Source organism: Panthera leo, chromosome B3, assembly GCF_018350215.1.
Source record: "Panthera leo isolate Ple1 chromosome B3, P.leo_Ple1_pat1.1, whole genome shotgun sequence".
Lineage (NCBI taxonomy): Eukaryota > Metazoa > Chordata > Mammalia > Carnivora > Felidae > Panthera > Panthera leo.
The window spans coordinates 128,169,670-128,197,211 of record NC_056684.1 but is presented as its reverse complement, the minus strand read 5'-3'; the positions used below and the strand labels follow the sequence as shown (position 1 = coordinate 128,197,211).

The 27,542-nt window shown below is 37.6% G+C and overlaps 1 long non-coding RNA gene across 2 annotated transcripts in view; it reads right to left on the bottom strand.

The window, feature by feature from the left end:
• Positions 1-8,020: 8,020 nt before the first annotated feature.
• The window catches only part of LOC122223013, a 30,477-nt gene continuing 10,955 nt past the window's right edge, over positions 8,021-27,542 (bottom strand). The window contains exons 3-5 of one of the 2 annotated variants that reach the window (XR_006203984.1): positions 17,713-17,801; positions 9,469-9,665; positions 8,021-8,346 (exon numbers count right to left, since the gene is read on the bottom strand). This is a non-coding gene — a long non-coding RNA (uncharacterized LOC122223013). The remainder of the gene's footprint in view (positions 8,347-9,468; positions 9,666-17,712; positions 17,802-27,542) is intronic. The other variant, XR_006203985.1, reaches the window with a different exon arrangement.

Sequence of the window (27,542 nt, the reverse complement as noted above, 5' to 3'; positions counted from 1 at the left end):
TCTTATTGTAATTTATTTTCTGAATTCCTTCCCACCCAACCATTGAATCTTGTTCTCAAAATTGTTTTCAGGTTTCTCAACCTCTTGCCTATCCATAGAGACTTTCAAGCAACCCTAAAAACAAAACATAACACTATTTTGTGCATGGCATTATGAGAATTTCTTTCTTTATATATTTGAGTGCATGGGTATTTGTGTATATAAATATGTGGATATTCACACATGCCATCTTATATTAAAATATAAGAGCATCTGATAAGCAGTATAATATTTTCATTACAGAAGAAAAATATGCATTATATGCATTGTTTTGTTAATTAATGAGTGCGTTTCTAAATTCCAGACAGCAATAGGGCCAGCTAAGTGAGTTAGGGAAAGATTATCAGGAACTAAGATAAAAGCCATAACTTAGATCCAAATTATATAAAGCTCTCTAAGTCATAAAATAGGTTGATTTTTACTCTGAGATGAGAGCATTTTAGGCAGAAGAGGGACCCATCTTTTTAAGAGGCTCACTCGGGCTGCCATGCTGAAATGGCTGGAAGGTTCAAGGGTTGAGGCTGTTATATTTATTTGGGCATAAAATAATGGTGGTTTGGGCCAGAACAGTAGTGATGGGAGGTTGTTAGAAGTAGATTTGTGTCATGTGAGAAAAAGAAGACCTTTGTCTTTTTTTAACTTGTATGTATCCTTCCAGTGTATCTTCATGCATGTACAAGTAGATGTACTTCTTGTCTCAATTTATTTTACAAAGTGCATTAGGCTGCATACTTTGATGTGGGCATTTATTTATTCATTTCATTTATGGATATGTTTGGAGCTCTTCTCATGTCTGCATATAGGATGCACAGTCTCCAACTAATCCCTAATAACAGACCTTTGAGTTGTTTTTAACTCTTAGCTACTAAACCCAGGGCTTTCATGATTAGCCTTGCACATGAATCATTTCTGTGTGTGTACAGGTCTATCTGTTCGATCAATCTTTTGGAGTAGGATTGCCAGGTCAAAACATTCATGCATTTGTAATTTGAGTTATTAATTCTCAAATTTAATATTTGGAAAAGCTTCTTAAAAAGCTCCTATTCTTTAAAATTAAAAAAAAAAAAGATGGGTTTCTGTAAGATCTATGTAGTTGAGTGGTTGGGTTTGTTTGGTTTGTTTGTGTGATTACTCTGAAGAGGCACAAATAAAAACATTTTGGAGCTCAACATCATAAATATATGGATTTTTGTGGTTGGATTTTTTTGTATTTATTTTTTCTTGTCTTCATTTTTATTTCTATAGTGTTATCACTGTGCTGAACGTTGTTCTGTCAAAAGCTTGTATAACAAGCTTTGGACTCCAACTGTTAGCCAGGCTAAGTGTAAATCTGAGCTCTATTTGTCTATAACCTTAGGGAATTTACCCAGACTCTCTGTGACCTATTTCCTTAGTGGTAAAATGTGAAAAATAACCACCGTTATCTCATTGGGTTGTTATGTGGTTAAGCAATTTAAAATATGTAAAAGCATTTAGAGCAATACTTGACACAGAATGAACATGAATCGAGTGTTAGAAGGTTTTACAAGTCACTTTATCAATTCTAATGTTTTTAACATTTATTTATTTTGAAAGAGAGAGAGAGAGAGAGAGAGAGAGAGAGAATGCCTGCACAAGTAGGGGAGGGGTAGGGAGAGATGGAGAGAGAGAATCCAAAGCAGGCTCCACATTGTCAGCCCAGAGCCAGACACAGGGCTTGATCTCATGAACCATGAGCTCGTGACCTGAGCCAATAACAAGAGTTGGACGCTTAACCAACTGAATGAGTGCCACTCACTTTGACAATTCTGTGAAAAGATGTAGGTACAGTAATAATAATATTACTTTGTCTATACATATCCAGCTTTCCTCTAGACAGAAGAGTGCCTATAAATACATTAAAATTAATTAGATTCAATTCCTTTAATTTATACATAACTTCCTCACATGCAAAGCGTTTTAAGAAATAGGACTAAAAAATTGTTTTTGGAAAATATCTTGCCTAACAAGACAGCAAGATAGTAATTTTTTAAGGTACACGGACAACCTACTGAAGTCATACAGAATTTTTAAAAAAGAGGAAAAAAGATTTATAATTGCATTAGATAAGTATTAAAAGTTTCTTAAGTGGAGATATTTATATTTTTAAATTAAATTGACATATGGGTTTGATATTGCCATGGGCTGGCAGATGGCCACATTTCTAAGTATTATGAAAAATACAAAGGTGATTGTTGGATATTTAAGAAAGTTGACAGAGAATCAGTTCAATTTTTTTAAACAACCCTGCCTTCAAAAATGATTTAAGGGCTGCCCATTATTTCAAAAATCAAAAGGACATGGCAATTAGCAGTCAAGAAAGGAGACGCCATTTGGGGTATAGAAGGAATATGAGAGGCAGTGATGTCACAATGCTTGATGAGAGTACTCATTACATGGGTGTCCCCAGTTTATGGAAATTCATTTAGAATATTCATGATGTGTGACAATTTAGAAATACATTTTTTAATATTAAAACAAAAGGCTCAGCATGGTTAATTCATGCTGCTGAGAGAGCTAAATGTTCCTCAGAGACGCCTCAGGCTTTACACTGGACAATGGACTGGGAACGTTTCAGGTGGTGATTTGTGACTTTTCATCCCAGCTTTGACCATAGCAACTTTGTTGTTTGATATGTCAGCGTTCTGAATATATTCCGTTAGAATAAGGATAACTGTGTTAGTTTTCTAGGACTGTCCTAATAAACTACTACAAACCAGATAGCTTAAAACAACAGAAATTTATTATCTCACAGTTCTAGAAACTGAAAGTCTGAAATCAAGGTTTGCATGGGGCCATGGTCCTCCTGAAGGCTCTAAGAAAGGATTCTTCCTGCCTCTTGCAGTTTCTGATAGCCCCAGGTGTTCTTTATCTTGTAGCTGCCATGCATCAATCTCTGCTTCAGTTGTCATGGAATATTCTGCCCTTGTTTATCTGTGTACACTTCTAAATTTTCCTTTTCTTGTAAGCCCACCAGTCATATTGGATTAACAGCCCACTCTAATTGAGTATGACTTCATCTTATTTTGATTATATCTGCAAAGACCCTGTTTCCAAGCAAATTCTCATGCATAAATACTGGGGATCTGAACTTCACGTATCCTTTTGGAGGACACAGTTGAAACCAGGATCATATCCAATAAGGCTTCAAAGACACTGGATTAGAGAATACAAAACCCACAGAGTCCTCAGGCTTTTCTATCCAGTTTTAATTTTAAAAAATACCCTGGTATGACCAAGTGCACTTAGCCCTACAGCTCCAATGGAAAATAAGCTGCCTTAAAATGTGTTGCCTCGAGGTACAGAATCAGCTGTCCCTTTCTGTTTGATGCCTTCCCCAGAAAAAAAAAAATGCTAAGCCATACTCAGCCCCATGGGCCCTGTGATGGTGCAGCAGCACACTTCTTAAGAAATTAGGGTAGACTGGTAGTTTCTCCTTTCCTTCACCAAACATGCCTCTTTGCCAGACTCATCATCTGAGTCCTCCTGTCTGAGAATATGACTTGATTTGGTCTCCCAGATACTGAATTTTGCCACTAACCTTTTAGAAGTCCGCATTTTCCCCCACAACAAGATGAGCCAAATTCTTTGCTAGCTCAGTTGAGATCTGATTGCACAACACACTTGTTATTTATGTACAAATCAACAGCTTGTTCCCCTTCACTGCTCACCCCTTCAATGTGATTTAATATTTCAGCACTGGACAGAGGATTATAGATTTTGTTTCATCTTGAACCGCATAATTCATTTTCATATATTAGATCACAAATGATTGGAAAACAGATTCTAATTGGCAGGTAGCCATTTATGTAAAATCTAGTAGGAAATGTTAAGCTCTGACACCTTCACCTTGAAAAGGCTTTTGAAATAAAATTAAAATTCATCATTCAGAGTTGAATGTTTTATACTGCTGGGAGCTAATTACCACACGCATCTCAGAAGTATGTGCTTATCTCTCTTCTAGGCCACTTGTCTTAAACTGTAGGCTCTAGGCTTCACAATTTGTGCTAAATCCTCCAGTTGCCAAGTGGGATAAGGGCTGTTTGCACAAAGTGTATTCTCAGGGGACTCTAGTTTGATCCAGGTGAGTGAAAATGCACCTGCTCCTTGCTAGCCCTGGCGGGGTCTTTTCCTACTGGAGTGGGATTAACGGCTGTCAACTCCCATATTTACCTGGGAGAAGAGAGTTGTGCATCACCAAAAGAAATACGAAAACCAGGAAGTTGTTTGGCCAAAAAGCCGGCCTGGAGAAACTAAACTCAGCCCTATGGCTGGGCTGGAGTTGACGTTTCAGTCATGCGAGGTGGGGAATATTAAGATGAGCCTGACAAAGCCCAACCATCCTTCTCTCCATTGTGTCCACCTCTACCCAGTGCAACTGTTACCTCTTAGTCTAGACAGATCATAGTGATAGTCTGTCACTAGAGCCTACAACAGGTATATTATCTTAGTTACCCAAGTTCTTTCTTGGGAAGAAAGCCACACACTATCTCTCTGGAATACTAGGTTTTTGTTTTTGTTTTTGTTTTTTCCTCTTCTAGGGACAGCCCATTTTCCTGACTACACGTCCACCATTATCTTGAATGGTGGCACCTTCTCTGTTGCACCTATTTATTTAGTATCCAATTCATTATCTGCCTGCTTTATGCTTACCCTTGATTTGGCCTTACATGGTAGGTTCAGATTTTATCTCTTTCTTTTAATTACCCTTCACATTTCTTTAATATCACTTCTAAAGTATTCACGTTTCCATTTACTCAGCTCCCATTGGACCTCTGACTTCTGAGCTTTTCTTCTATTCTTCCATTATCCACTAATTCAAGGAAGTCAGATACTCGAGACTTGTGTGGCTATTCCTACATCAACATGCATGGTAGACTTTGCTCATCTGTCTACACCATTGTTGGTTTCTGACCTGACCTGAGCCATAGAATCCATAACTTACTTTTCAGACAACTGCTGCCAATTTATCAGAGTTGGCCCTTGAGATAGGAGCGGTTTATGATCCCTGTCTTTATCTAGGCTTGTAGCCAGACTCCAGGTCCTCGCCCTAGGTTCATAAGCACTCAACCCTGAATGAGTAAGTGCTCAATAAATATCGGTTAAATGAGTAAAATAATGAATGAATGGAAAAGTGCCAATATCCTTGAACTGCTTATGTAACTGCCAGATAGGAATGGAAGTGCAGTTCCAGTACTGACCACTATGTGGCCTTGAGAGAGTTTCCTATCCTTGTGGATTTATCTGTAAAATGGGCATAATAGTGCTCACTTTATAGGATTGTAATAGGACAAAACCCAGATGATATCTGTAAAGCTGTGGGCACAGTGCCTGTCATGCTTTACATGCTTAATACATATTGGTCCGTGTTATTGCTGATTTTATCAAATAACTTCTATTCATTAAAACCTACTTTTTTCACAACATTTCTTTTCTATGTGCATCTGATTTAGTTGTAATGGTTCAATACCATCCCTTTAAGCACTGGAAATAATAGGTTTGCCAAGTACACAATTTTGTCTCCTAATAGAGGGGGCAAGTTGCCGTCTTTTAAATGCCCAGCAGAGAAGAAACCACCCTTGTCAAGCTCTGGTCCTAAGAAAGGGTTTATCTGGAGATACATTCATAGGAAAACTTTGGCTAATGCTACACTTAATCATTTGAATATGATTACTCTCTGGGCTGTTTATAGAAGCATATTTCTGATATAAGTGTATATTTTGTGATCTATAGTTAGAAACGAAGTTCACATTTTTCTTTGATTTAAATTTCACTATCCGAAACGGTATACCAGGGAATGGTGGGAAACTTGACAGTTACACCTGGCTTCCATACCATTTATTATTAAACTCTCCTAGAGATCACACTCATCTCTAGATGTATAGAGTCCTGAATCAAGGGATACTTTGCCCAGATAATGGGGTCGTATTTATTAGCCACGCAACTGGCAGTTTTATGTGAAATACAATGGTTACTTATACAGAGAGGGTGGATGAAGTATTAGACCAAAGGAATATAAAATCAAAATAAGGTCGTTTGCTTCTCCAGATGTTTCTACCATCAACATAAAAAATGCATCTCTTATTTAGGAGATTACTAGTATGTTATGTTGTACATGTCAGGAGAGTACTGTTAATGATACAAAAGATGGACTTCTGCCAGAATCAAGCTCTGATTAATTTTTTTAAGATTCATTTATTCCTAAAAGTAAACCAAAACATCTTACAGTTGGTATTTATTAATGAATATGTAGAAATGACTATGGTTGCTATTTTGCCTGAATTTCAAATCTCAATTTCTTCTTTCTCTGCTTTTCATAGGGATCAAAAGCATTGGAAAAGAAAAACCCATGATGCTCTCTTGCAATGTACCTTCCTGTCAGAATGGATTTTTTTTCAAGTGCTCAGTTGCTTTTTAAAACTTGCCTAATAAGTCTTTCACTATTTCCCTTGGGTGATTATTGATAATTTGAGTTTGTGATGCTATTTTTCCCTCAAAATGTGGTCTATAGTTGGACATTTTAAGTATTAACTCATTGTTCTGATTCGTATTCCACCCCTTCCTGGAATCATACACAGTTTACCAGATTGAATATTTCCTTTTCTTCTTTGCAGATTTCATAATACAAATATTGCATCCTTATTTCTGAGCCTGGGGAAACATTATTTTTGAGGGAAAATTGCTCTTTGGTACTAATTGCAAAGTACACGGTACATGATTTGACAAAAATCTATCTAGAGAAATAAAGGAATAATTTAAATGGTCTGAAAGCTTGGGCTCTGCTATAAGCTTCTATAAAATAAAAAGGAAAGAAAAATTATATTCTACACAGAACACAGTTTTACCATATAATTTCATTGCTAAATATAACAGGAATTAGAATGATGAAAATAACAAAATGCTAATAGAACTATGCATGCCTCAAGGTTGCCATTATGACATCACCATCATCCTTTTAATTACTTGGGTTATAGAGCTCTAATGCACTCTCTGTAAGTTCAATATGACTGGTGAAACATGTTAATATGAATATTTAAGTGCAGCTAAAATTCATTAAAGTACGATTTTTCCTGCTTGACGTAAACATATCTGAGTTTTTAAGACCAAATCTATTGGGAAATTGGAATGATTTCACAAATATAACATTCTTTATCTAGGTATGAGAAAGAAACACATTTGGAAATGTCTAGAAAATCCATCGAATTTCTAGTTTTTCCCCAGGAAGTGAAAGAATGTAAATGCTTAGTTGGAGCCCTGAGATCAATGACTTTATTCCCAGCTGGTCTCTCTGTCTCTAGTCAATGGGAATATAGCTGGTCAATGAATTTCCATTCTATTTGACTAAGATGATTATGGATTTTTACACTGAAAAAGAATGTTCCACCTCAATGATGTACAAAGATGTATAATTTCTTGGATGATTATTTAATAAAAAATTCACTTAATGTAGTTGATCAGACAATATGGGAAAAGCTTGATATCACTCTATAAACTACACCCCAGATGAGACTAAATTAAAAGCAAAATGATTCTGAAATCATTTAAGTGGTTATTTTACCACTGGAGATTTTGAGCAAATATAAAATAGTAACTTAATAGACATTCCCTAAATCTTTCTCCATTTCACTGATTTGCAAGGCTAAAGAGGCTACTCATTGTGTTCCTAACCAATGTTTATCAAAGGAATTACATTCACAGATTATAAAAGACTTTCTCATGCATCTAAGCATTTCTGCTGTAACCATTAGGTTGTACTTACCAAGAAACATCTACTATTTAATTAATATTTATTGCACATACTATATACCAGGAACAATTCTAGGTTCTGAGAACAGCAGTTAAACAAAGAGAAAACGTATTTAAAAAAAAAAAATCCCTGTCCTGTGATGGTTACATTTTATTTGGAGGAGAGAGAAAGAAATAGCAATTTGCAAATATAAAAGAAATGGTAATTCAGGTGATGACATCGGTATTTATTTCTGTGCAACAAATCATTATAGACTTAGTTGGTTGAAATGGAAGCTATTTGATTTGCTTATGATCCTGTGGGTTAGAAATTTGGGTGGGTTCAGCTGAGTATTATTCAGGGTCTTCCCCAAGGTCAATCTTGCAGCCACAACCACTTAGTGACTCATCTAGGGCTCTATGGTCTAGGATAGCCTCTGTCCCATGTCTCACATTTGGTGCTGGCTGGTGTTACCTGGTCCAGCAGGCTTGATTTGGGGAAGCTTGCCTCAGAAGCCTCATGCTCCAGTGGGCTTCTTCACATGGTGAATCCAGGACAGTGTTCTAGGAAAGAAAAAGTAGACCTATGAAGCCCTTTGAGGACTAGGCTTAGAGTTCCCACGAGACCATTTCTACAATATTCTTTTTGTCAAAGAAAGTCATAAAACTACCCCAGATTCAAGGAATGTGGATTCAAGGAAAAAATACAGTTCCTCCTTTGATGAGAAAATGTCCAAGAACTGTTGCAAATGAACATGTATACAAGGATGGAATAGATTTTTATGGCATTATGGCATCTTTTGATAACGAATCTACCTTAGGTCGTAATCCGTGTTATGGTGAAAATAAAAAGCAAGGAGAAAGATAAGGAATGCCAGGCCATAGTAATGGCAAAGAATCCGAATTATAAATAAGAAGTAACATATTTGACAAACTTGGAGGAAATAGAGAAATACGGCATGTAGTTTTCTGGGGAAGATATTCCACCCAGAGGAAATGGCAAAGGTCCTGAGGGAAGTTTATGTTTGGAATATTCAAAAACCAATGAGGTGATCAAAATGGTGGAAGAGGAGTGGTCTAGCGGAAAAACAGTGGAAGAGGAGGTCAAAGTTATAAATGTGGGCCACTAAAGGGTTTTTTGCCTTTACTCAAATGACATGGGAAGACCTTGGAAGGTTTTGAAAAGATGAGTAGAACATTTTACTAAAGCTCTAAAATGATCAGTCTGGCTATGGTGCTGAAAGTAGACTATTAGAAGGAAGGATAAATTAGAGATTAATCAGGAGGCTACTCCATAAGTCCAGCAAGATATACTTGTGTCTCAGACCAGGATCATAGTAGTGATTATATTCTGAATATACTTTTAAGGTAGTGACAATAAGAAATGGTGACAAATTGGATGTGAACTATGATAAAGAGAAGATAAAGATGATTCCAAAGTTGTTTGGCTTATACAGTGGAAAGCCTGGGGTTGCTAGTTTAAAGACAGAGGATACTGAGGAAGGAGGGGTTTTGAGCCATATTTGGTGTTTATTGTTAGGTATTGTCTTAGCCTGGAATCTCCAGAAATTAAAACTGGGTTAACCACAAAATACAAGTAATTCATGAGGAGTGTGATCCGAAAACAAGAGTGAAGACAGGAGGAGAGTGATAGGGAAAGATCTAATGCAATATTGAACTGATCACCTGTAAAGATCACTTGTTCTTTGATTTGAGGGTTGATGTGAAATCCATCTAAGGACAATTTGGTCTCACGGGAGAAAAGATTGTGCATGTTTTCACTGGTTGCCATCTCCTTTTGGCTCTGGGATGTTGACCTCCTGAGTTTCTGGGCTTCTGAAGGTGTATGCACAAGTGTCGAGTGGATTTCCATGAAAGTCCTGCTCTTGAATCAAGAGAAGTCATTGGTGGGGCGCCTGGGTGGCTCAGTTGGTTAAACATCCGACTTTGACTCAGGTCATGATCTCGTGGTTTGTGGATTCAAGCCCTGTGTGGGGCTCTGTTCTGACATCTCAGGGTCTGGAGCCTGCTTCAGATTCTGTGTCTGCCCCTGTGTCTGCCCCTCCTCTGCTCATGTTCTGTCTCTGTCTCTGTCTCTGTCTCTCTCTCTCAAAAATAAATAAAAACATTATTTTTTTAAAGACAAGTAATTTGTGCAGGAAGCCTCCCTTGTTACTCCTTAGATTTTTTAAAGTTTATTTATTTATTTTGAGAGAGAGAGAGAGCACAAGTGAGGAAGTGGCAGAGAGAGAGAGAAAGAGAGAGAGAGAGAGAGGGAGAGAGAATCCTAGGAAGGCTCCGCACCCCCAGTGCAAAGCCTGATGCAAAGCTTGAACTCATGAGCACTGTGATCATGACCTGAGTTGAAGTCAGCCGCTTAACAGACTGAGCCACCAGTGTCCCACTACTTAGCTTTTGTGTGTGTCTCTTTCTTATCTATCCTTTGAATTAGAAACCCCTTCAATGTCACAATCTCTGCAAATACTTAATACAAGAGGGTTAGTGAAGAAACATCTTTTCCATGAGTGATGTTCTTCATCACTCATTTTTCCCCTTTCTAGATTTCCTTTACATTGACACTTCATTGACTGTGGGTTGCTTTCCTGAAAGATTGACTTATATCTTCAAGCTCAAAGGTTCAGAACCCTTAGTTACCTTGCCCTGTTTGGACCATGTACCATGTAATTTCCCATTCACTATTATTACTGAGAACAGACAAAAAGACTTCCTGTGAATCATCTAGGTTTTAGACATAGTCATTTTTGGCTCCATACGTACTATGTCCTCTGCTAATTAAGATGGATTGTCCCATGAGTGTAGAAAGATATTGTTTGACCTGAAAGACCCCTGGAAAGAGGAGCCCAAATATTCAGGTATAGTTTTATTTCCAAGTTCAGTTGAACACTCACTGGATTCCATACTAAAAAATATCTTAGGGAAATGCATAGCCCGACTGAACTCAAGGCAGATAAGAAAAGGACAAATTCCACAGTGTACCACTGGAAGTCATGTTCTAAGAGGTTTATTTTATATCCTCCTCTCATTTCCTGGACCTGAGTCTTCTAGATATGAGGGCTGAGCACAATTACAGGCCACTGGTTCAGCATATATACTGCCTTGTGAAAGACAGTGTACTATTCCTATAGAAGGTTGTCCCTGAAATGATGCCTTAATGGAACTTTTCATAGGACATTTCACTGTTCTATTGAATTTGTTTCTGGGTGAGGGGACAGTAGATAAGACAAGTGGAACCTATGGAAGAGAATAAAATTAGTGCATTTTGTAACTTTCTAAAATTCTCCATAAATATCTGGGGTATGTATAATAGGACAACTATACAATATCCCTGAATAAGAAATTATGACATAAGAATCCTGTCCCCATTCTTTTACCAACTATTTCCATAATCTTGAGAAAGTGATGACATTATGGCACAAGGGTGGCTCAGTTGGTTAAGTAAGTGACTCTCCTTTTCGGCTCAGGTCATGATCTCATGGTTTGTAACGTCGAGCCCACATCAAGATCTGTGCTGTGAGCACGGAGCCTGCTTGGGATTCTCTCTCTCTTTCCCTCTCTTTCTCTGCCTCTCCGCCACTCTTCAACTCTCTCTCTCTCTTTCTCAAAATAAATAAACTTAAAAAAAAAGGGATGCATCTCTATTCTAAGTCTCTTCATCTGTATATTGGGGAGGTTGGGCTTATAATCACTAAAATCTCTTCCAGCCACAACAGTTGATGATTTTATGTTCCACAAACACAATCTATATAAGTATTGCTGAGCATCTAAAGGTTTTATATGCATTTTTTTTCACTGAATCCCAAAAGTCTTTGAGTCTTTAAGGTAGATAGTAATATTAGTGTACAGATTAAGAACACTGAACAGAAAATGTTTGATTACATGCCCAAGATTGCATAGCTAAATATTTGTTGACCCAGGATTGGAGTTCATATTTGGCTTCAGAAACTTTATACTTACTTACAGTGCTACAATAAGTCAATTTTTCTGAAAATACTATTGTTAATAATAAAATAATTTTTGTATGTAAAAAAGAAGTTGCTTAATGTTTGTCACTGTAGTTACTTTCATGGGAATAAAAGTAAAAAAAAATCTGTAGTTAAAAAAGAAAGCCTTTACTATTGGAATTCAACATGATAGTGTTCTTTGTTCTTAGGAATTTGGGGAGAAGTAGTCTATTCCACTTTCTTTATCTGTGTAAGTGAGCCTAGCCATTTTTTTCCTCCTTTTTAGGCCTCAATTTATTATAATGTGGAAACTCCTTTATGTTTATGATACTTTACTCTTTGAGCGGGCCATAATTCTTTCTTTGAGCACAAAAGATTGTTCTGAAAACTAATATTCTCATGTTACCTGCCCAGAATGAATTTATGTATACATTTGTACAGTAAGACTCTAGAAGATAAATTTGATGCCCTCTTTTCCAATGACCTTCTCACTCCTTCAGTAGTTTCCAACACAAACAAAAGGCCTTCATGAACCCCCCAAATTTTCTCTTCTAAGGACCAATAGTTGCAATACCCTATTTGGGTCATATAAAAACAACCATGCTCATATGTCCTATAGATAATTTGTCTTGTACCCTTAGCTTTCAAGACAGGTGTAGTTATTCTTTCACTGATATCCTCTACTTTGGTTATATTAAAGATCTATCTTGTGATATATTACTTAGAATTTAGTATCCCTGGATGCATTTTATTATTTCCTTCATGTTCCTAAATTTCTCACAGTCATTTCTGTAACAGATATTTTTCTGGTCTGAATTATGTTCCAGCCTCTCCCAATTTAATGTTATCAAAAAATTTCATTAACATGCTGTCTGCACCCTCTTATAGATCATTAGCAGCAAACCTGAAGGAGCCCACTCCATATTTCCCCCAGAAGGCTCTGTACCTATTAATCATTATCTTTTACTTATGGTCTTTAAGTTCATTTTTAATTCAAGTGACTGCATTATTCCCTGGGCCAATCTGAACAGAATTTATAAGGAAAGCTGCAGGAGCCTTGTCCTCCCAAGGTCTTAAAAGGTATTTTAAAGAATAATTACAAATATCTTATACTGTGCCTATATATTGCCTAGCAGATCAATTATAATCCTTGGAAGGCTATTTAAGATACTCGATAATTGCTTATCTTTTCTGTCATTCTGTTTTTCCTTTCTCCCTCTCTCCCTTCCTTTCTTCCTTCCTTCCTTCCTTCTTTCCTTCCTTCCTTCCTTCCTTCCTTCCTTCCTTTTTTCTTTCCTTCCTTCCTTCCTCCCTCCTTCCCTCCCTCTTTCTTTCTTTCTTTCTTTCTTTCTTTCTTTCTTTCTTCTTATTTATATTTTAAAATAAAATATATTTTATATTTTAACAAAATTTATATTTAATAAAAGACTTATATTTTAAACTGAATTTCCACAAATGCCCAATATAGCCACTTCTCTTGGGCAATCTTCTCTCACAACATCTCACTCAGAAAATTGCTTTGACCGATTTTCTCACTTTGAATGCCCTCCCCCATAGTTTTAGCCAGTGCTTTTTTTTTTGTCTCTTATGTTTCTTTTTTTTATTTATCTGGGATTTGAATTATTTGCTCTTTTATTTTTGCATCTGGCACAAAAAAATATTTATTCCTTCAGAGCAGTAACAGTATTTTCTTCTTGCTTACCATTCTACTATCTGTGACAATGCCAAATGCTCAGAAAACAAAGACTTAGGCATAGTCACTATTTCAATTACTTCTAGAGGAATCTGTATTTATAATACTTAATGTTATTTTGTCATTATTGATAAACATAAATGTCCCCCATGTGATGCATAGTGTTATGAGCTTTGCAGTTCTGAATTGAATCCTTGCTTTACAGGCTAAAAATTCTGGAATTGTGTGTGGTTATTTAACTTCTCAGCCTTATTTTCCCCAGCAGTAAATTCGTGATTACACGATTGACTCATAGAATGGTGAGGATTAATTAAGATAATAGCCATAAATAATCCGTTCCCTTTCATAGCATGATCAATTTTTTTTTTAAATTGCGTTACCTATTTTTTTCTTCAGGCATAGCTTACTGATACTACCAGTTTTTGTTTTCCAGATCTGCCATAAACAACAGGTGACCCATTTATGTTCCCCTACACCATTACAATCTTACGGATGTTTCAAACATCCATTAAGCCTGGATTTGAATTCTTACTAGGCTATTTTCTAGTCATATGATTTGGGGCAAATCACTTCTCTGCAATTTCATCTTACAAAGGAGAAGAACACTAATAATCCCCATGTCAAAGGCTTGTGCTGAGGTGTGAAGGAGAAAATGAATACAAATTGGAGCATAGTGCCTGGAATAGAGCCCAGGGTTCAATAATTCAGGACGATTCACTGGGGCCATGAGATAAGAATGAAGAGCATTTATAGGCCTTGGTTTTACTTCAGTCCTCGTTCTTTTCCCTTTCCCCCTGACCTTTGATTTTCCTTACAGCAGAGGGGCAAAGTCTACCTGGCTTGATTGTTTTTGTTTTTCTATGAACTAACTGAAATATGCTTAGCTCTAGCTCCCAGTATTTCTATACGGAAATGACATGCGCACTTGATATGAGTGAGAATCCACCAGTGTGTCGAACAACATTGTCCTCTACACCCCCACCCCTCGGCCCCCAACCTGCCCCACGCCAGGGAGGTGCTTCACGGAACTCTTAGACTGAGAGCCAATAATGCCACATATTTTAAAATCCACTCTGTCTGCAGTTTACCTTAATTCATACAGTCACAATCTAAAGATTCACATAAATTATTGTTTTATTGACAAAAAAATAAAAACAGTTTAAAAAAATAAAGTTTCTAATTAAATATAGTGATCCTATGGAAAACCAGACTCATACTTTGAAATGCCATCTTTTAAAAACTGAAACATGGGGTCAGTTTGTCTTGGTCTTCCAACCACGTGGACCATGTGTCTTATTTTCTTTCTCTATTAAGTAATTCATCTCCCTCCTCTAATTCAGACAACATTAGTATAACCAGTAACAGCACAATTATCTTTTTTATTATGTGACAATTATCTAATATTAGATTATTACCGATTGCAAACAATTCAAAGCAAGAGGCACATATTTGATAATGTTTAGGACAGCAGGGTGTTATTGTGTTTAAAGCCTTCTTAACATCAAAAACTGAATAAATGATAACTAATCATGATAACTAAGGGGCTTGGTGAAATCCCACAGTGTGCAGGGGCATTAACAGTTAATTTGATTTACAAACATTTGCAAAGTATTCAAATGTGTATTTAGGAATACAAATAATAAACTCTTCCAAATTTTAGCTCTGGATCCAACCACACGTAATGGTAAGCTCATATGAGCCCACACGTAAGCTCATATGAGCCCAGCAGTGTGTTAGGATAATAGATAACACGGCTGTTCCCTGGCCCTGAGGAGTGTGCAACTTGTTTATTAGTTTATTCACTTATTTTTTGTCAGTCAAAGTCAATCAAGAAACATTGAGAAACTGACAGCTACAGTTCCATAAGCGTTGTTCTTGGGCTGGTGAAGAAGCACATGCTGATCCTTTACATTTCACTGTGAGTATTTATGCGATTGTCTTGTGGGGGGTGGTGGGGCAAGTGGGAAGCATTTGCCTCTATGTTCATGACTGCATGGAAGAATGGGAGTCAGCTTGAATCCTTTTCAATGAAGGGTCTTTGTTTTGCTGAGCCCTTGGATATTAACCCCTGGGTTTCATAATCACTACAGGGAAAAAAAAAGTTGCTTTGAATTATAGAATAAGAATAATATGGATTTTCCATGGGCAATCTGGGAGGAAGAAAATGGGCAGTGAGGCAGAGATGGAAGAAACACCAAAACTGTTGATTGACAGGAAGCCTCCTCGTGGCTCTCTCAAGGTATCCAAAAAAACAATCATAAAACTCACAAACATACAGTAGAATTAAATGTGGTTGGAAAGTGACCAAAATCTGAGTTCATAACCTGAGATAGCACATGATACGATTCTGCAAAGCAGACCAAGGAGAGGTACATTGAAGAAGAGAGAACCTGATAGGGATTTGACATGCTGAAATTAATCATATGTTTGCAAGAGAGATTATGGACTTCCAGAGGCTAAATTGTTGGAATTTGGGTCAAGAACAATTTATAGGTATCAGAGGGTCAAGCTTTTTTCCCTCCTCTGCCTCATTAGAATTCTTGGACGAGATATATAATATATATTTATTATATATCATATATATTTATTATATAATAAATACATATAATATATAATAAAATAAATATATAATATAATATATAATATAATTATAAATTAAATATATATCACATATATTTATAAGAGTATTACATCATTAAACATTCTTGTTTATATTTTAATGCTATATAAAATTCCATTCGCTTTTTAAAAAAAATCTTTTTACATTAATTTATTTTTGAGAGACAGAGAGAGACAGAGAACAAGTGGGGGATGGGGGTGAGGCCCAAACTCACCAACCGTGAGATCATGACCTAAGCCAAAGTCGGACGCTTAACCGACTGAGCCACCCAGGCACCCCCATTTGCTTGTTTAAAATAAGAATTTTATATCTTTTCCATATCTGTTAAAAATACACAAGTGCCTGATGCAAGTGAAGGTTTTAGATGGAGTACACATACACACACACACAAACATAAGTATATATGCGAGTATATAGATGCTCTCATACATACATATATATATATTTACATACAAACAGTATATATATATAATATGCATTCTATATATTTTATATATTCTGAACAACTCAGAAATGATTACATGGAAATTATAAAATTCTGAAGGAGGAGAATGCTGCAGACCACCAGGAAATGCTTTTCAGATGTGGTAGCCTTAGGAATGAATGAGATTTGGCCATGAGGAATTTATAAAATTTATAGAAAGAGCATTCCAGGTGGAGAAAATGGTGTGAGCAAAAGCTTTACATTCCCTTATGAGAAAGCATTATAAAATATAATTAGAGGAGGGATATCTTTCTTCCATGAGTGGCTTGCCTTGGATTTAGGCAACTCTTTGCATATTAGACCTATGGATCCTTTCCCCCACCCCAATTTTCTCTAATAATTTCAAGGTTAAAGGAATTTTAGGACTACCATGTGAGCGAACCATCAATAATTTTCAGCTACCTGGAGTAAGGGAAAGTCTGGACTTAACTAAAGCATAATTCAGTGCTGTGTTGCACCAGTAAAAAGAGTTTTTATATCATGCAAGAACCTCCTGAGTTCAGTACACTGTGTCTCTAGCTGTGACTTTTCCTCTCCCAGCAGGCAGGTGTAGGATAAACAGGTGAGATTATCAGCCGTTCATATCAAATAGGCCCCCCAATATATTACATTCTTGTGTGGAGATTTATCCCACTCCAGTTAATTCTCTGCTTTGCCTTGTACCCAAATCGGATCTTGCTACTATATCACTTCCTTGAGTAAAGACTTTCAATGGCTCGCCACTGCTCTGAAAATAAGAGAACAGCACCACCTGATTCTGCACACATCACCTGCCTCAGTTGGCACTGTTTCCTTCTCTCTGTTCCTTTGAGACGAACTGCCTTTCATTCTACACATATGCCACAATTACGCCAGGTTCAGAGTCTTCCCGCCCATATACTACCTCGTCTGCCCTGTCCAGCCCTCATCTTTCTGCCAAATAACTTGTCATAAGATTTCCACCTTAGCTTACTTTCTCAAGGAACCCTTTCTTAACCTTAACAAATTAAGGTGGGTCCCTTGTTATAACACTGTTTGTTTGTTTGTTTGTTTCTTGTCTTTCACACTACTTATCACAATTACATTCAAACAATTATGTAGATAATTGCTTGGAGACATAGTGTCCCCAAGGGAACAGACCTTCTCACTGTCATCGTGTTACCTACCACCTGGGCACAGGATTCCGCCTTACCCATGAGAGGTCCTCAAATTTCTCTCAGCTTAATCAGTGAATTGCAATGAGACAACTTTGGTTTGAATTCCCACATCTCCTCTTCTTAGCTGAAACATTGTAGAAAACTCGATCAATTTCAGTTTCGGTTTTACTCCACCAAAGATATTAAACATAACAATTCCTATTTGACAGATTTTTAAGGATTAAATAAGATGCCTTTACTCCGGGTGCTCTGTAAACCATAAAGCAACATACATATGATTTCTTTTTATAATTGAACATGTATTTTCAGGGCTGTATTTAAATGGGGCTTAAAATAATTAATAAACAGATTACTATTTTGGTGCGTGATGAATATCACCAAACTCGTTTTTATTCACGGCATATAGGCTTTAGACGAAGATGATGTTGGCATCAGCTTTATTGTAAGTTGTGATTGTAACTACATGGTTTGGGTCCTCGTCTGTTTTTCTAATCATTTGTATTCTGCAGGCTCTGGGTAATAATCGTTTTATAGATTTAGGATAAGAGTTCTATATTACCCATTTTTAACTGATTGCTCACTTCAGCAGAGTAATCATTTTAGAATCTGTTAATGATCCCCTATGACGGCTTTTATAGACACAGCACTACATACCATGTATCCGCGACATGTAAGTATCTGCGACTATTTTTCAGTTGTGAGAAGAGATTTGTCCAAAAGAATCAAGAAAAAGCACAAAACCACAATCAGCGTCATATAAAAGGTGCAAATTAACATCAAGAAATATAATTACCTAGCAATTTCAGTCCATCATATGCGTGTAGATAATGTGCTTCTCTAATGGGAGTCCAGAGTTATTTCTGAAAGCACATGCTTTCTACCGCCATGTGGGACACATCTGAGTGTGCCCAGGCCTTACTTCTTTGTGGCAGCCAAGATAAATAAAGCAAAACAGTCTCCTGAAAAGCACGGGCAGAGTATCTGCAGACCATTAATCTTCATCCATCCTCATTTTGCAAGCAGTATATATGCCACTTTGTACATTTACTTAGGGATCTCCTTTCCAACATTTTCCCCCCTCATTCTCCTTCTCATCCAGCTTAACTTTGATTCTGCCTTGAATCATTCTAGTTGGCAGGCAGTATCTTTCCACACAACAGTTCAAAGCTGTCAATATCAGTCACTATTTCACCCTATTGGACATGTGAGTATATATTATAAATGCACTGTGCCTTCTTGATTCATTATTAATAGTCGTAATTTTAGGTACCACTTTTTCTCCTTGACTCTTTGGATCTCTTCCTTTTTCAGACTCTCCTCTTAAGTTCTGTATTTCTTTTTTATTTCTCAGCTTCATGACTTTCTTGCTTTGTCTTACACTATCATTTTAACTTGTCCATCCCTACGTTTATACGTTATTTGCCTATTCAACGCTGAAAGAATTGGAGGTGTAAAATTTAGTTTAAATGATTTTACCTGCATATCTGCAAAGAAAATCAATTATTCATTTTCAACCAGTGGCTTTAAAACCATGGAAACAGGGGCGCCTGGGTGGCGCAGTCGGTTAAGCGTCCGACTTCAGCCAGGTCACGATCTCGCGGTCCGTGAGTTCGAGCCCCGCATCAGGCTCTGGGCTGATGGCTCGGAGCCTGGAGCCTGTTTCCGATTCTGTGTCTCCCTCTCTCTCTGCCCCTCCCCCGTTCATGCTCTGTCTCTCTCTGTCCCAAAAATAAATAAAAAACGTTGAAAAAAAAAAATTAAAAAAAAAAAATAAAAAAAAAAAAAATAAAACCATGGAAACACATTTGTTTCTCCGTTGGAGATGGGAGCAAGGGAAAAAGCATTTGACTTGGAACCCCCTGACTCTTTTACATAATATGCTTTTTGCTTTGGTTTAAAATTCCTCTTCACTATTTTTTTTTCCTCCTAATCATTGACCTACTGAACTTAAGGCATAACAGCTTTTCCTAAATTTGCTGTTTCAGAACCCTAATTCAATCCTGAATATATTGCAGATTTTCAGGATCTGTTTAGAAGTTGCTAAGAGGGACTCTCTCAAATTTTCTAACAAATTACAGAACAGCTACTTCTATGTCATGATCCTCTGGAACTCATCCACCAGTGCTGTAAGTGCTGTTAAAAAAGGACAATGTTAAAGCAATCAAACTGCAAATTGTAGAATTAAGAGACACTTTAGATCCTCCAAATCCCCCAGGGAATGATGTTATTTTTTTGATTGCTTTCTTGAAAGGGCAATAAGATGTGTGAAATAACTTTTGACATTAAAAATACAGAATGGGAGACACGTGAGTATACTTTTTCCTTTTGCCTTTATTCTTTCTTGAGCTATTTTGTCTTTCAGACATGTCTCTATTGGGTTCTGTAGAGTGTTGCCCCAGTGATGTTTTATTTTAGAACACTATGTATCCATTAAGAGGCTCTCAAATGTAGAGTTCTAAAGTTTCCACTTCAACTAATTAATTAGGGACAAAATTCTCAGCTATTTGATGAAATAGGCTTTACTCTAAATGAATTCATCCAAAATTGTAAAAATAAAAACCAGATTATTTAGAGTGTCAATTTTAGTTTTAGTGAAGTAAATTGGGAAAGTTCTCAAAATACTGAAATAGCAAGCTGTAAGTGGGAAATTTTAATGTTTTGGAAAATATATGTGGCTTTTAAAATTTTATTTACTAGGGGAATGCTGACATTTCAATATCTATAACAACCTTGCATTCAGAATTTTCACCCTCTTAAAATTATTTTATCTTTGTTTCTAATCTGTCTACCTTCCTCAATTATCCACTCATATTTGTTCATCCATATACAACTTACTCTTCATTTACCAAACGAGTAATATATATTTAAAATGTCTTATGGAGCGCCCGGGTGGCTCAGTGGGTTGAGTCTCTGACTCCCAGTTTCAGCTCAAGTTATGACTCTCAGTTTCAGCTCAGGTTATGATCTCACATGTCGTGAGTTCGAGCCCCACATGGGGCTCTAAGCTGACAGCACTGAGCCTGCTTGGGTTTCTCTTTCCCTCTCTCTCTGCCCCTCCTCATACCCCACTTGTGCTGTCTTTGTCTCTCTCAAAATAGGTAAAAACAGTTAAAAATTTTTTTAAAGTAAATAAAATGTCTTTGTTTTGTACACATTTTTGGCAGCTATAGCAAGGTGCCTCCAGTCTCATAAATGATGGTCATATTTTTTTCTCTCTTTCTCTCCATCTATTCATTGTGTTTAAACTCAAGTTTGAATTTAAAAAAAAGAAAAAAAATGTACCTATTTCTTCTCTCCATTCCTATAGTACCACCCTAGTCAAGGGGCTCATCTCATCTCATCAACGTACACAGATTGTAAATAAAGTTTTTCCCAGGCAGAAAATCTAGCACAACAGAGTATGTGAGCCATGTACAGAGAAGTGCAGATTGAAGCTGATGTTTGAACAGCAACACCTAATGTGATGTTGAGACTTGTGATACATTACAGATAGAAAATTCTTGGACTTTACGAAACTGAATGCTTGCCATCTCTTTATTAAGCTTAGCTTAGCTTAGCTATCTCTCTTCCTCACAATCTAGAAGAACTGTGATTGGCACGTAGTAGGAGCTCATAAATAGTTGTTTCCGTTATTATTATTTACACAAGATCAGATTTTACCCATTCTTCATGGGTCACTAAAAGCTATTTTCATTATTCAGTCTATTCCTTATTGCTCCCTAGAAGAAAATAATATTCCCATTCCACAATTGCAATTTTCTCCCTGTCTTTAACTGACCTTTGATCTTTGATTTTAAATGCATATTACACACATTTTTGCCTATATATATATATATATATATATATATATATATATATATAGCATATCATTACAGTCTAATTCCATTCTGGAAGGTATCATGTCTTATAGTCTTGTATCAATCATAATCTCTACAATAATAATTATTATACATTAGACAGTTAAGTATTTGAAGAAAATAGTGATCAATGTCCTTTAAGACTCCATGGGATATGGGGGAGTGTTTCTACCGTTGTGACTATGTCCCAGGCTGTGGATCCATGAACGACTGAAAGAAATGCAACGCTCTCTGCTTCATGGAGGTGGGAAAGGAAGTCCTATTGAGATGTTGGCTCCCAAGGGCGATGAACTCACTCCTAAGCTAAGTGGCTTGCAACTGCTCAGCAGCTCAGAGGGCTGTCACTTCAAATTCATACTGGAGGGCGCCTGGGTGGCTCAGTTGGTTAAGCACCCCACTTTGGCTCAGGTCATGATCTCACAGTTCATGAGTCAGGGCCCAGTGCTGGGCTCTGTGCTGACAGCTCAGAGCCTGGAGCCTGCTTCGGATCCTGTGTCTCCCTCTCTCTCTGCGCGCCCCACCCCCAGCTTACTCTCTTTCTCTGTCTCTCTCAGAAATAAACATTAAAAAGATTTAAAAAATAAATTCATACCTCAAAATATGCAAAATCTATACAAGTTATCAGTTTTTGTGTTACTTCATATAGTTGAACAGACTTCATATAGATATGAAGTCTGAGCATGTCAATGGTCTATCGTGACTGGTTTTACTCTTTTTTCAGGACAAGCCTCCCCTCTGGACTCAGTGCAAAGCACGGCGAGCAGGGCAGTTAGCTTATGGATAAATATCCTCAATTATATCCTCCAGAGATTTGCTTTATGCCTTGCCAAGAGCCCATTATTCCAATGCTCAGCTTCTGCTTGGACTAGAAATCCAAATCTGATTCTTCAAAAACATCTGTTCAGCCAGCTGTTTGCTACTCTTATAGTGAGTATTCTTCCAAAGTGAAGCTGAAATATCTCCTTGCTCTTATAATTTCAAGATTGCTGCCTAAGGCTTCATAATCCCCTGCGATGCTTCCAAATTTATCCATGTATTCATTCATTCATCATTCATTGATTCACTTGTGAATTATTAATTGAATCCATTATTTCTTGAGTCCCTAAGATGTGCTGGCATTGTGCTAAGAACCAGGTAAGACTGGTGAATCAAATTGGCATTGGTTCTTTCCCTAGGAGGGAAGTTTGTGTTAAATAGAGTTATTGGTTCCCATCTAAACTTGTGGGCGTCTAAGGTAAACTGCAAGTTTGATAACCTTTCATCCCCCTCTTATAATGGGCACCAAGAATGAATACATAGTCCATTTTACCCTGGTATATTAGCATCAAGATTTTATTAAACCTTGAACAGAATGTAGTTGGCCTTGGATTCATCCTTTTATGGTTAGTAGCTAGTTTCTTCACATCTTTGGAGCATGCAGTTCATCAGTTCTGGATTTCCTCATGACTGACGACTCACTAGCTATGGAAAAGTTCTCATTTAAATAAAAATGTTTAAAAAATTTTTTAAAAAGGGGTGCCTGGGTGGCTCAGTCGGTTGAGCATCCGGCTTTGGCTCAGGTCATGATCTCATGGTTTGTGAGTTCGAGCCCCGCCTCAGGCACTGTGCTGGCAGCTTGGAGCCTGGAGCCTGCTTCGGATTCTGTGTCTCCCTCTCTCTCTGCTCCTCCCCTGCTCACACTCTGTCTCTCAAAAATAAATAAATGTTAAAAAAAATTTTTTTTAAAAAGAAAAGTTCTCATTACTACCACTCCACTAATGCAGAATTTCTGCGTCTCTTATTTGTGTCATTTACTTTGTGTCATTCAGTCACACTCCATCCATCCTTAAGGTGATGATTAGAGCTGCCCTCAGCTGCCTCATTTTTTTATTTTAAGTTTATCTATTTATTTTGAGATAGAGAGAGAGCACAATTGGGGTAGGGGCAGAGAGAGAGAATCCCAAGCATGCTCTGAGCTGTCAGCACAGAGCCTGATGTGGGGCTTGAACTCCTGAATCATGAGATCACGGCCTGAGCCAAATTCAGGAGTTAACCAACTGAGGCCGCCCAGGTGCCCCAGCAGCTGCCTCATTTTTAGTAGGTGCCACTGTATACCACTTGTGCAGCTTCAACAGAACAGATGTGCTACAGCCAATTTCCCTGACCAGTCTACCCATATCAGAGAGTTCCAGAGGAACAAATTTGGATGAAATACATTGTAGCATAAAATCTGCTACCTCTAGTTCTGCCACATACGTGGCAACATGGTCACACATCCCTGTCATCCCACTAAGCTGGGATTCAAGTAACTTGAGTCTCCAAATCAACTTCAATGTTTATTATCCTGATGTAGATATTATGTACACTTTAGCCATATGTAGAGCTGATTATTTAACTTGTTTCATATCTTAATGCTAATGAGGACGGTTTTTTCACTTTGCTTTCAGTGTTTTAAGTCCCTAATGCGTTCCCATTATAAACATATAAAATATTTGTAAGTAAAAGGTGGGAATAAAGTGAATGATTAAACTCTGCTTGAGAGGTAAAGAAAATATATCCCTACAAAAATATATAAAAATTGTTTAATAAAAATTTGATATATTTTTACTAAAACAAATTATTATATTGCCATACATAAAGCTGTCAGAAATTTAATTCATCTATTTAGCTGTGAAGTGTCCAGGGCATCTACCATAGCAATGTGGACTTCAATTTTAGCAAAAATTTCAGGAATTTATTCCATTGGTTGATACTTTATCCCAGTCATGGCTATATTTTGCATTCTATGATGCCAAAAATGTTTTCTTATTGCCTTTATCTACTTTCTTTTCCCTATGATGTTTCATTGAATTTCCATTCAACTTAGATTCCTGTAAAGATGAAGTCAAATAGAGCCAAATTTAAATGAAACGTCGAGGTGCTTCTACAAGTCACAAAACCAAGTATGTAAAACATTTCTCTTGAGTTATCTTACATGCTTCATCATGACGCTTATTGATTTGGGAACTAACCTCTCATTGTTAACCTGAAATTAGGATATTCTTGGCTATTTATACCAAAGGAAGGGAAACCATGGTAAAGGCATCTTTGCTGAACATGGAGAGTGGTGCCTGAGTGGTTCAATCAGTTAAGCATCTGACTCTTGGTTTTCACTCAGGTCATGAATGCACAGTTTTGTGAGTTTGAGCCCCGCATGAGTTCAAGCTGCCAGTGCAGAACCCGCTTGAGATCCTTTCTCTTTCCCACTTTTGGCCCCCATGCGTGCCCTGTCTCTGTCTCTCTCAAAAATAAATAAACCAAAAAAAAAAAAGAAAAAAAGAAAAAAGAACATGAGGAGTAACCTCCACCTCGACTATAAACCAGTGATTCCTAAACTAGTTCATTATTGGAATCATCTATAAAGCTTCCTGAGCATATAGATGATCTGTGTAAAGAACTAGAACCTCCAAAGGCAGTTCTTGGAATTTTGATAAAGATCTTGTACTGGATTCTTTTAACCCACTCAATTTTTATTCTTGATGTACACCACTTTTCTTCAGAACTTTTCAATGTACACAATCTTACCCATTCAGTGCCTGACTTCCTGTTTGGGTCTAGCTCTTCAGCCATAGTTGACTCATCCATGTAGAGGTCAGCAGCCCCAGACACAACTTGCCTCCCTCCCCAAATTCACTCAAGAATCATTAATTGACTCAAATGTGGCCAACTGAAGGCTTTTTCCAGGACAATTAAAATCAAGAGATGGCAGAGTACATACTGCACTGACAGCAGAAGCTGTGGATGAAGATGTGACACTCAGTAGGGAGCATGCGTCTGTTTCTGTGTTTGTTTACTATGGCTGCTATAGCAAAGCACCACAGACTGGGTGACAAACTACAAAAATGTATTGTCTCATTGTTCTGGAGGGTAGAAGTCCAAGATCGAGGTGTCAGCAAGATTGGGTTCTTCTGAGGACTCTTTCCTTGGCTTGCAGACAGGGTCTTCTGGTGTCCTCCCACGGTCTTCCCCCTGTACATCTGTGTCCAAATTTCCTCTCTTATAAGAACATCAGCCATGTACTGCATTTAGACTCACCTGAATGACCTACTTTTGAACACTTATTCATTCTTGAGATACAGAGACAGAGCGTGAGTGGAGGAAGGGGCAGAGAGACAGGGAGACACAGAATATGAAGCAGGCTCCAGGCTCTGAGCTGTCAGCACGCAGCCCGATGTTGGGTTCGAACCCACAGACTGCAAGATCATGACCTGAGCTGAAGTCAGACGCTTAACCAACTGAGCCACCCAGGCACCCCCTGAATGACCTACTTTTAATTTAATTGCCTCTTTAAAAGCCTCTGTCTCCAAATACAGTCACATTCTGAGGTACTGAGGGTTAGAATATTAATATATGCATTTGTGGGGGACACAATTCAGCTCACAACTGTGACGCCCTGCCTTTCTTTCCAAATCAGTCCAAGAGTTGTTAACCTACTCTAATGTGGTCTCTTCCAGGGTATTTCAAAGCACAACATGACAGAGTATGTTCTCCCCTGACAGCAAAAGCTGTGGATGGGGAAGTAAGATGCAAGGCAGGGGTGGGTGGGCAGTGGGGGAGACTGTGGTTTTGTTTCCTCCCTATGAAGTGGGAGCCTAACCTCATTGATAGAGATGTCATCTGACAGCCAGAGGAGAACACAGATTAAAACTCAGGGAAGAACCGAGTCTCAGAGGTGTTAAATTCATTGGTTGTCCCTGTTCTTGAGTACTGACTGGACCTATCACCTTCTATAATTCTGTTTTCATCCTTTGTCTGGATATTTGAGCCGGTAGATTCCAACCTACCCAAACTATTTTGAGTTCAACTAGAATAATTCATAGATGATTCAGATGCTATTCACTAAGCAGTTTAAGCAGATCCCTGCTTTAAACTACCCCGGTTTCCATCTCTAAAGAAAGTGTCAAATGCTATATCTAATTTAATTCTAAATTTTGATTTCTCCTTCATATACCTCTTCCACATCTTTTTCATAGCTCGCATCTTATATACCTGAAAGTTTCATCCTGACCATCAAGATCTAGAACAGATTATAATCTGTGGTGGGAGTGGAAGATTTTTAATCCACTTCCTCCATTCCCTATCCCCACTGTATCCCCAGTATGTAAGCAAATTACTCTTGCGGTTTCTCTAAACCTAACCAGTTTGATTCTATATGATCCTCCCATAGTGTAACTCAACCTTTAAGTAAATTCAATTCTTCTTTGATATCTGAATCTGAGTTATTGTTCTTTGAATTGTCCAATGCCCATTTTAACCCATCCCTAAGATTCTTTTTCTGCCTCCAGGCCATAAAGATGATTTTTCCCCCCTAAGGTACCTGCCCAAGGTGGTGGCTGTGTGGTACACTGTTTTACCTCTCTTCCTTTTTGAGAACAACCTATACATTTTTCACATGCTCAGATGTGACTGTCTTGAAGTATGAAAAGACAGGAGACAAACTTTCACAGGTGGATAAAATAGGCACACATTATCTGTCCTTGCATTCATTCACTGAGAGCAAAAAAATACCCTCATGAAGTTATCTATGAAGGTGCTAAAAATATAAATAATGTATACTGTGATTTGCTTATGTCCCATTGTTGAAAATACCTAACTCATAAGATCTTATGCTGTTTAGACAACACAAAGTGGGACGTGAAAATATGCTGACAATTACTTCTTAAGAGAGCAAGACTTTAAAAAAAGCAACAACGAGGTTTTGTGGTGTGTGAAGGATGTGGTCTGTGGGTAGCCTAGAAATAAAGCTCTCATCCCACTTCAAGAAGTAGTGCTTTCTTACTTCCATCCTTAAGGAATCAATTTCCCTGGAGTGTTCTGGTCCTTTCATTACAGGGAGCCTTGTATCTAGGATCCAAAGATCTGCTGGAGAAATGACAGTCAGGGTCATTTCAAAGCAGGGCACCTTTGACCTGGGCCAGCCCTGACCCATTTAGAGGAAAGACTAGACTTTGTTGCACATCCTTATTTTTCTTATGGGTCCCTTAAAATAA